The sequence below is a fragment of the Primulina tabacum genome, chromosome 2 (genome assembly GCF_025594145.1).
Source record: "Primulina tabacum isolate GXHZ01 chromosome 2, ASM2559414v2, whole genome shotgun sequence".
NCBI lineage: Eukaryota > Viridiplantae > Streptophyta > Magnoliopsida > Lamiales > Gesneriaceae > Primulina > Primulina tabacum.
The window spans coordinates 44,657,950-44,670,022 of NC_134551.1; the positions used below are offsets into that span (position 1 = coordinate 44,657,950).

The following is a 12,073-nucleotide window of genomic DNA, read 5'->3' on the forward strand; positions in this document are numbered from 1 at the left end:
ACGGCACCGGTGTTGTCACAGTAGACCGGGACTGGATCAACTGTTTGAGAAATGACACCCAACTCTTGGATGAAATTCCTCATCCAAACACCCTTCTTTGCTGCAGCAGATGCAGCTATATATTCGACCTCAGTGGTTGAATCCGCTGTGGTGTCTTGCTTGGAACTCTTCCAAGAGACAGCACCACCATTGAGCTTGAATACAAATCCAGAGGTTGATTTCGAATCATCTATATCTGATTGGAAGCTAGAATCAGTGTAGTCTTCCAATTTTAGTTCTCAACTCCCATATACCAAGAACAAATTCTTAGTTCTTCTTGAGTACTTAAGAATGTCCTTCACTGCTTTCCAATGCAGTGGACCGAGATTCGACTGATATCGGCTTGCAGCACTCAGTGCATATGCAATATCAGGTCAAGTAGATATCATACCATACATAATACTGCCTATGGCAGACGCATATGGAATGCGGCTCATGGTTTCCATCTCTTCATCAGTCTTAGGGCACATAGACGTGGATAGATTCACACCATGAGACATTGGGAGATATCCTCTCTTGGACTCCTCCATAGAGAATCTCCTCAGTATGGTATCGATATATGTGGATTGAGTGAGCCCTAGCATTCTCTTTGATCTATCCCTATAGATCTGTATTCCTAATACATATGATGCTTCACCCATATCGTTCATGGAGAACTTACCAGCTAACCATACTTTAGTTGACTGCAACATCCCTACATCATTCCCAATGAGTAGTATGTCATCAACATAAAGTACTAAGAATGTCACTGCACTCCCACTAACCTTCTTGTATACACAAGGTTCCTCAGGATTTTTGGCAAAATCAAACTCTTTGATAGTGTTGTCAAATCTGAGGTTTCAGCTCCTTGATGCATGTTTGAGTCCATAAATGGATCTCTGGAGTTTGCATACTTTATGCTCACTTCCTACTGATGTGAATCCTTCAGGTTGAGACATGTAAATCTCTTCCTTAATATCCCCATTAAGGAACGCTGTTTTCACATCTATCTGCCATCATAGTCATACCATGCTGCTATGGCTAGCAGTATCCTAATGGACTTGAACATTGCGACTGGAGAAAAGGTTTCCTCATAGTCAATACCTTGCCTTTGAGTATATCATTTTGCTACCAATCTAGCTTTGAAGGTCACCACCTTCCCATCCGCTCCAAGTTTTCTATTGTAAATCCATTTGCTTCCTATGGGAACAATTCCCTCAGGTGGACCTACTAAGGACCATACTTGGTTCGAATACATGGAGTTCATCTCGGACTGCATGGCTTCAAGCCATTTAGATGAATCGGCATCAGACAATGCTTCTTTGAAATTTCTATGATCACATCCAGGAATGGGCTCACATTGGCCCTCTTCAAGAAGCATGCTCAACCTATTAGGCGGCCTTGAGATTCTTTCGGATCTTTTAAGAGCTTGTGTTTCTTTGATTGGCTGTTGAGGTGTGGGTTCTGCTACTTGTGTAGTAGGTGGTTCTCGAATCTCATCGAGTTCTATCATCTTGCCTTTTCTATCCAATAGAAACTCCTTCTCTAAGAAGGTGGCATTTCTTGAAACAAACCCTTTTGTTTCACTAGGATAAATAGAAGTAGTATCCAACAGAGTTGCTTGGATATCCCACAAATTATCACAAATTGGCTCTACTATCCAATTTGTCTCCCACTGCCTGCTTCACGTAAGCAAGGCATCCCCATATTCTTAGATAAGAATATTTGGGCGGTTTTCCCATCCATATCTCATATGGTGTTTTATCCACTGCCTTTGTATGGACTTGATTCAACAACCTTGCCGCTGTTTCCATATCCCCAAAGGGATGGCGGCAACTCAATGAATCCCATCATAGATCGAACCATGTCCATCTCGTCCGATTACAACGTTCTGACACACCATACAACTAGGGTGTGGCAAGTGGAGTCCACTGTGAGAGAATCCTATTCTCGTTAAGGTAGTCTTGAAATTCGGTACTCAAGTATTCTCCAACTCGATCTAATCGTAGTGTTTTAATACTTTTTCCTTATTGTTTCTCTACTTCTGCTTTGAATTCTTTGAACTTTTCAAAGACTTTAGACTTGTATTTTATTAAATACACATACCCAAACCTCGAATGGTCATCGGTAAAGTAATGAAGTAGAAATGGCCAAATCTCGTGCTAACAATTAGCGGGCCACACACATCTGTATGGATCAAATCCAACAGATCATGTGTACGTTCCACTTTCCCTAGGAAAGGGGCCTTGGTCATTTTTCCTTTCAGACAGGACTCACACGTCTCTAGAGAGTTTATGTCTGACGAGTCAACCATGCCCTCTCCCACTAGCTTGTGCATCCTTCTTTGGGAAATATGTCCTAGCCTAACGTGCCACAAATGTGTTTGGTTTAGACTATCTTGTTTTCTTTTGGTTGTCGTTGAAATCGTGTTAACTTGGACATTCACTTATCATTGCCAAAACATTTCTGGCCCAGATAATTTCATATGTCCAGGCTTCTAGCAGTGAAACATACATGTTCTAAATTATCGGGCTTTGTCAAATTTCAGGCCCACCACCTTATCATTAGGCCCAATTATACTTACACCATGATCATGGGCAAGAGCCCCATCTTGAATGCGTGTAGTCATGTGTTCCTTGAAAGTGGTGTGCATCATTATGCGAGTTCATGCACTATGCAACTTTTGCATGTGTATTTGAATGTCAACAGCATTCAAAATTTTCTCAAACTGTCTCTACAGTTCATTTGACATAGAAGCAAGCATATTACACTTTAGCTTGCATCCTATGGTCCTACCATCTTGCATGCTTTGTCAGTTCAGCAAGACTGACATTAGTGTATATGCTATTTTCTCCGAATTTAGAGCAATTTTCCCAGCCAATCTTGAAAATTAGTGTTCGGTTAGCTTGTTTTAATGATAGAAATAGATTACGTGATGAAATCGTAAATATACTGATATGGAAACAGAATAAACGTTACCGACTATTTTAAAATATTTTGTAAGACGTAAAATATGGACTTTTGTTTTTACAAATTGCCTCCCACTATTTTGACATTCTCACCACCCTCTGATGAAAAACGGGAAATCCAATTTCTTTAGTGAATACGCAAGGCCCAATTGCGAAATTATGATCCCGAATAATATCAGCCAATCATAACTTCCAAAAAGTAGAGCCCAATTGCAACCCCTTGCAACCCTTACGTAATTTTGCCTCAGGTTTGAGGAGGGTCCAATAATATGATCATCTTTCTCTTCACGTGTCGAGCCCGGCCCATCAATGTTGAACCTTAATGGACGGTCGCCATGAGATCCCCCAATAATATGAGCCGAAGTCATGGGAGTTCCACGTAGTTCACATCAAATATGTCAGTGGAAGTCACAGCTTTCCGGCGTCCAGGCCTCCCCAATAATATGAGCTAGACACTGACCGCGGGTAGCGTTCATCATGCAACCACCGTTGATGGAAGGCAAGGAATTATTAAACTTTCTTTTAATTATCCTTTTAATGGGCTTGATTTAAATTTTGGATCTCATCCAAAATGAGGGATTTTAATTTTAAAAATTTGTCTCATCATTAATTTTAAAACTCGTGCCATGATTGTTTGTATGATTGCCGGATTCATGCAACTCTTGTTATTATATAATAACGCACATACTGATTATTTATAATATATCACATACATCATAAATAATAATAAAGGATGATCGATAACCGATAGCTAATTGATCCGTACGAGCCACATACGGATCCATGTCCATAATCTAGGGAAATGCATGGATGCAAATACAACTATTACATAAGCTTCCATAATTTACATGTCTTCGATCTTCAAAACTCCTTTCGAGGATCTCGGGCTCATCGTCTTCAAATCTTGATCTCCCACTAAATCTAATATTTACATTAAATTTCCATGGCACATTGGGATACAAATTTCAGGGGTGAGAACGGGCCATAAACCAAGCCCACTTTATAATTATCAAATAATTAAAAATTACAACATGTAAAAACCTAACATACACCTAGCAAATTGGTCATGGCTCTCGATCATCCTTTTAACATATAATATCATATATTATATAAATCGGATAATATCACATATTATTAATAAATCGTGTATCTCGTAAATTATCACTAACCGCCATAATTATCAAATTAAATAAACACTTTTATTTAATTTCAAATAATTAAATTTCTTGTAAAAAAAATTTTACCATAAATAATTAAAATCATATTTCAATTATTTATTTTGTAAGAATTTAATTTTATCAAAATTGTTGCAGGGGTAAAATCGTCCATATTTCAAAAATATCAATTTAACCCAAAATCTTGAAAAAATTAAAAATCATCCCCTCAGCCTGGCGCGGTGCCCGAGACGTTCTCGGGCACCTGCCCGCGCTGCCCGCCCGCTGCCAGATCCAATCGGGCGCTGGCGGGCACGCTGCCGCGCGCACAGGCAGGGCGGCCGCCGCCCGCAGGCGTGCGCATGGCGCGCAGGCTGTGCACGCGCGCAGCGCCGCGCGAACGCTGCGCGCCTGCCGCGCGCTGCGCGGGGCCCACCGCACGCGTGGGCAGACCAAATTTTTTTTTTTTTAAAATATTGATTTTTCAAAAATAAATTTTAGGGGCATTTTCAAAAAATTCTTAAGCGGTTAGAAATAATATACTCAACACAATTTAATTTAAAACACACGATTAAGAAAAAACGGCTCTGATACCACTGTTGGGACATCGTATTCTCGCACCCAAGACGCAACGGAAGTTTAAAATATTTTGTTCTTGGGCGTCGTGTGTTCAAATCATTCATAGGATGTTTAGAATTTATACCTTTGCGTTCTTAACGCTTGGACTTCAAACTATTCCGATTTTTACGCGGAGATAGCCCTTCTTGTAAATCCCTACGAACGGCTCTTCTCTTTGGATCGTCTAATTGGGTCCACGATCAGACAATGAATTCCTTGTTTGGATTGCACTAGAAATTCCAAACAATTATTGCGTTGAGATTATAATCTCCGAATTTCCAAAAGACGGAGAAGGTACGACGATTGGAAGAAAAACCAAAAGGCCAACAATTTTATTTATTTTTTTTCTCTTGGTGGCCGAGGGTTTGTTTCTTGGGAGGAGAGATTTTGCTTTTTTCTTTGTGAGCAAAACTAGGGTTCGTATTATGAGTCCTAGTGGTGTATATATAGAATGAGACTCCTAATCCTCCCTCTCCCACAAGGACTCTAATAACTTCATTATATTAAAACTCTCATATAATTAATATATAATGTATTTATTAACTTTTAATAATACATGATATAATAAAACCATATACACATATTTTATATCACCATATAAAATATATATGTACATTAATTAAATTAAATAACCATTATTTAATTTATAAATTAACTCCTTAGTTAATTTAATTCTAGACACCTCTAGAACATATATGAGAATTTGTGCATCTTAGTAGTCATCACTACTAGCACAATCATTTAATTAGTAAATTCCAAATTCACATAAAAAATGATTCTGAACTCATTATAACCCCGATCGACGATCCGAAAGCGCCGATGTACCAAGGATACAAATCTTGTTCATATAATGAAAATTGAAAATTTCGAAGATCAAAATTTTCATTTACCAAATTTAGAACTTACCATATATGGCAGTTATCAAATTTGGCAGCTGTCAGTTTTAGTGAACTCCTTCACAAAGCATTCACAAAACAAACAGTTCAACTCTCCTTCCTTATCTAGCAATCATGCAAACTTTCCATTTCTTCCATCCTATGGAATCAGCTCATAAACTCCTTTACAAGCTTCTTGTTTGATCTCCATCAAACTATAGTCGCCAAATTCCAACTTCTTCAAATTTGACTATCTCAACGGGAACACAGAATCCGATACTTGTGTGACCCTCAATGGTTCAGGGATACAGCTAGTCGTGGGTTCACATCTCCATGTGATTCAGAATAACATTTATTCGTATTCGGGTTTACCCTAGTTAACCCCATTCTTTACATCAACTCCTTGATCAAGAATGTCAGAACTCATTTCTGATTGCACACATCGGATCATGGTAAGAGCGTCTAGTAGCATCGTCCCATGATCCCCTAGGTATCACTGATAGTACCTGCAAGAACCTTTAGTCATGGTTAGCGTACAGTACGGTCCCTTCAACACATATATCCCGATTGAATCTACAATCATTGGTATATCGAGAGTTGCATATAAATTCGATAACGATGTGATTTATCTTTGAGTACTAATAGTGGCATGGCATGTGCAACTAGGAAAACACCTTTCCCTAAAGCACATTTCTTGCTCTGGCCAGAGACTCCTTGCACTATTAACTCATCATATCACATAGGATATCTTCACCCGTAGGCGAACGGTGAATCCCTGACTACAATGCATTTGCTCCTACGTATTTCGAAACTACACCCAACCTCGCCACCTGATTACCCTCGATGGTGTCGGTAAACGGATCAAAGTGCATGCTAGTACGTATAGCCCCTACATTGTCCCGGGTCAAAGGACTAATGGTGTACAACCATAACTGCGAACTATTTCACTCGATAAGTGGGAACCACTTGGACAATCCGAGGGAGGGTTGTTCAGTGCATCATCATATGATCACCCATCTGTGTGAATGGACATCTCAATGCCCTTGCCAATGAAACATGGCGTTTACACCACAGATGCTAGTCTCAAGCTCGAGCGACCTTTATCCTTGTTTTAGGCGGCTGAATCGACTAGGAACCTGTTTAGAATATACGGTACGCTTCTTAATGATTTTCATGATCTTACGTTGAGACGTAGACCTCATGGTATCTATTATATATTCAAGGACTTTATCTATGCAGCTTGCATGGGTATACAGATAAAGTATAATGTCATAATCGAATAAAATCGTAAAATATTATTAAAATAAAGATTGTTTTACATTAGAGTCAAAAAAGCCCAAGCCACAAGTTGGCTTGTCGGGCACCTACCCTAACATTTACACCCATGTAGGTGAAATCTGAGCTACCACAAATATAAGAAAATAAAGTTGTGTCTTAGCTAACAACTATATTTTTTGGTCTAGTCATAAATGTTTGATCCTACAACTCAAACATTTTAAAAAGTACACTGTAGATGTGCCACATTTCGATTTTCTACCCAACAAATACAATTATTGTATACATCAATTTGTTTTCAAATTATAATCACTTTTGTACAATTTTGGCCCAATTTAATTCTTTTTAGCTCAAGTGAGACTTTGTATTTTGTATATCTCTCATATTGATTAATCTGTCTTCCATAGGCACATATATCAATCTCACGTGTTAATTATTTTTATTTTGCTTAATTTTGATTGCTTTATCTTAAATAAGATATTTTTTTATTGAAGAAACTACATTTGATCTATTATTGTAGTTTAATAACTGTTTTTTTTTAAATATTTTTTAACTATAAAGCGTCTAACAATTCGTAACTGCTCAAAATCGTAAAAACAATTTTATTCGAAAAACTACAATTTTAAAAATCTTTCCAACCCATCTGCACATGACAAATTTGTGAAAAGCCGACCAAAAACCTCACCGATATCACCTTTCTTAATAATTGAATTTGATGAAATTTTAAAGTAATGACAAATATTTATTTGGTAGGATTTAATAATTAAAAGCCAAACATATTAATCAAATATAAATTTTAATTTCATTGAATTGAATTCGTATTCAAAACAATAAATTTTGTCGAATTTATTTGTATTTTATTGATTCAATTGGTTAGTTTGAGTATGTTGTTAAAACTTATAAAATAATGGAATTTCGGATAATTTAATTACGAAAACTATATTAAAAATTATTACACAATCAATTAATTCAGATCCAAATTCAGAACATTTTAAAAACTAGATCTGAATCCAAAAATTTAGTAGACTTGAAAATTTCGTCAAATATGTGAATAAAACATAGTTTTCTATTTCGATCAATCAATAAAAAAATTCCCATGATTCAACATGAGCGTGACTTTGATACCACTTGTTGGAGATTTAATAAAAATAAATCTATAAACCACTTGATTAAATCCATATATCACAACACGCCAGGAATTCATGTCGAATTTGTTAGAGTAGGTGCAAGGCAAGCCAACTTGTGGCTCCAGCTTCATTGTCTCTGATGTAAAACAATCTTTATTTAATAATATTTTATGATTTTATTCGATTATGACATTATACTTTATCTGTATACCCATGCAAGCTGCATAGATAAAATCCTTGAATATACAATAGGTACCATGAGGTCTGCATCACAACGTAAGATCTGGAACTCATTAGTAAGTGTACCGTATATTCTAAACATGTTTTTAGTCAAATCAGCAGCCTAAAACAAGGATAAATGTCGCTCGAGTTTGAGACTAGCATCTGTGATATAAACGCCAAGTTTCATTGGCAAGGGCATAAAGATGGACGTCCATTCACACAGATATGTGATCATATGATGATGCAGTGAACAACCCTCCCACTGACTGTCAAGTGGTTCTCACTTATCGAGTGGAATAGTCCGCAGTTATGGTTGTACACCATTAGTTCTTTGATCCGACACAATGTAAGGGATATACGTACTAGCATGCACTTTGATCCATTTACCGACTCTATCGAGGGTCATCAGGTGGCGAGATTGGATGTAGTTTGGAAATACGTAGGAGAAAATGCATTGTAGTTGGGGATTAGAGATGACGACTTTCCCCACGAGTTTGGGGCCCCACGGGTAAAACCCGAAACTGGGGATGGGGATCCCCGATTTTTTCGGGTTCGGGTTCGGGTTCGGGGATTTTTTTGTAGTTCGGGGCGGGTATGAGATTATTATCCCCATCCCCGAATCCGTCCCGAAAATAATATCAATAATAATATAATAGTATTATTAGTATCAATAATATAATAATAATAATATTTTTTAAAATATTAATAATATTATTATTATTATTAATATTGAGGTTCGAGTTTAACCAAGAAATAATAAATTCATGTTGTAGCGCTTCAACCTGCTTAGCCGAGTGATGGCGTTTAAAGCATTTATGGGTGATTTTTTTATGAATTTATGTTTCTAAGGTGGACCTCGGTAAAATCCTCTATTTTGAACAATTTCTTTCATTCCAAAAATATTCATTGAAAAAAGTGCTAAATTATTAACCAAACTAATTTCATGGCTCTGATACCATCTGAGGCTTGGAATAAAATTGAATCTGATACGTGGCGTTATTTTACCAAATTTTTCCTTAGTTGCTTTCACACATGGAGGATATTGGTTTCCAGTCTATATAATATTTTCAACTCAAACTGAGCTAAGAAAAGGAGATATTTAAATTCCAGAATAATAATGAATAATATATAATAATAAGTTTTGATTTGAGAAAATCTCTGAATCCGTCATCGTCTTGCCATAATAATATTTTTGAAACGGGGATGTGAAGTTGATCTCCAAAGTTTCGGGTTTGGGGATTCCCCGAACCCGAAAAAACAGAGATCGGAACAGGTATGGGGATGAGGATGGAATTCGGGGACGGGGATGGGGATGACAAACCCGCCCCCGCCCCCGCCCCCGCCCCATTGTCATCCCTATTGGGGATTCTCCGTTTTCCTACATGTAAATATATTTTATGCGGTCTCATGAGTCAATAGTACAAGGAATCTTTGGCCTGATTAAGACATTTGTAGTTTGAAAATGTATTTCCTAAGTTGCGCATACCATGACACTATTACTCAAAGATAAATCACTTTGTTATCGAATTCATATGCAACTCTCGATATACCAATTGTTGCAGATTCGATCGGGAAATATGTGTTGAAGGGACCGTACTGTACACTAACCATTACTAAGTGTTCTTGCAGGCACTATCAGTGATACTTAGGGGATCATGGGACGATGCTACTAGACGCTCTTACCAAAATCCGATGGATGCAATCAGAAATGAGTTCTGACATTCTTGATCAAGGTGTTGATGAAAATAACAGCGCTAACTAGGGTAAACCCGAATAAGAATAAATGTTATTTTGAATCACATGGAGATGTGAACCCACAACTAGCTGTATCCCTGAATCATTGAGGGTCACACAAGTATCGGATTGTTCCCGTTGAGATAGTCAAATTTCAAGGAGTTGGAATTTGACGACTATAGTTTGATGGAGATCAAACATGAAGCTTATAAATGAGTTTATGAACTGATTCCATTAGATAGAACAAATGGAAGTTGAAATGATTGCTAAATAAGGAATGAGAGTGAAACTGCCTGTTATGTGAAGGAGTTCACTAAAACTGGCAGCTGCCAAATATGGTAAATTCTAAATTTGGTAAGTAAAACTTTCGATGTTCGAAATTTTCGATTTTCATTATATGAACAAGATTTACATCATTGGTACATCGGCGCTCTTGGATCGTCGATTGAGGTTATAATGAGTTCAGAATCATTTTTAGTGAATTTAAAATTTACTAATTAAATGATTGTGCTAGTAGTAGTGACTACTAACATGCACAAATTCTCATAAATATTCTAGAGAGTCTAGAATTGAATTAACCAAATAGTTAGTTTATAAATTAAATAATTGTTATTTAATTTAATATACATATACATGTATATATTTTATGCGGTGATATAATAATATCATATGTGTATATGATATTATTATATCATGTATTATTAAAGGTTAAAAATACATTGTATATTAATTATATGAGACTTTAAATATAATAAAATTATTAGAGTCCTTGTGGGAGAGCGACTCCTAATTAGATTAGAAGTCTCACTCTATATATACATCACTAGAACTCATAATACATGACCAATTTTTGCGCATAAAATGCACAAAATTCTCCTCCCTCCTAGCCAAGAAAAATCACGGCCACCTTGAAGAAAATTGAGAAAATTTTCGGCTAAGTACCTTTTTCCAGCGCCGCGCTGTCGACGCTGCACCGTCTCCGAATTTTGAAAATTCGGAGTACGTAATCTCAACGCATAAATCGCTTGCGATTTCTAGTGCAATCCAAGCGAGGAAGACAGTCTTCGATCGTAGACTCAATTAGGCGATCAAAGGAAGAAGAGCCGTTCGTAGGGAATTACAAGAAGGACTATATCCGCCTAAACACCGGTATAGTTTGGAGTCCAGCGTTAAGAACGCAAATGTATAATTCTAAACGCCCTATGAATGTTTCTAAACACAAGACGCCTAAGAATAAAAATTTTAAACTTCCGCTGCGTCTTGGGTGCGAGAACACGATACACCAATAGAATTATCAGAAAATATAATAACAGTAAACACGTACTAGAATCCATTGATTGATCTGGCGTTGTAGTTATGGATCTTTCCAAGACAACATATAATATATAACCTTATTCTTACCTTAGAAGGGAGAAAGAGAAATATCTAGAATATGTGTGATGTATATATTCTACGTTTTTCATTGTGTCTCGAGGACCATAATTGTGAGGCCCGGGGCCGAAGAGGGCGGGGGGTGATCGCCGGTGCCATCAGTTGCACGGACAATGAGCGGCTCCTGGCAGGCTTCTAGGTGGAGGGAACATGAATGAACCGACCCACACGGGAATGAGAGGGATTCCGAGACTTTTCAATGTAATGGACTGTACAATTGAAGAGGGCTTAAAAGATTTGATTTGTACTACTCATATCATGAAGGTGCATCTTCTTTTCGGTAGCTCATTACATAAGAACTCAAAGTTAAGCGTGCTTGACTTGGGGCAATTTTTGGATGAGTGACCTCCTGGGAAGTTTCCCAGGGTGCGTGTGAGTGAGGACATAAGCACGCTGGAAAGACTCGTCTTGATACAGTGATGGCATTCGTCGAATCTGGGACGTTACAATAACATTATATAATCTTAGCAGTTTTTGACCTATAATAGAAGACTTAAATGAGTAGGAATTCTACACATAAGGTTGACCATATCAATTTATTTAATAATTTAGAAATCCATAATAAATTAAATCACCTTATTGAGTTCTTTATTAAATAGCTTATTTACGTACACTTAAATAAATTATGTAAGTCCACATATATAATTCCA

General features: G+C 37.2%; 1 pseudogene; it reads right to left on the bottom strand.

Annotated features, from left to right (window-relative positions):
• LOC142537716 (phosphoglycerate kinase, cytosolic-like) overlaps positions 1–1,531 on the bottom strand; it is a 38,664-nt pseudogene extending 37,133 nt beyond the window's left edge.
• Positions 1,532–12,073: the final 10,542 nt, after the last annotated feature.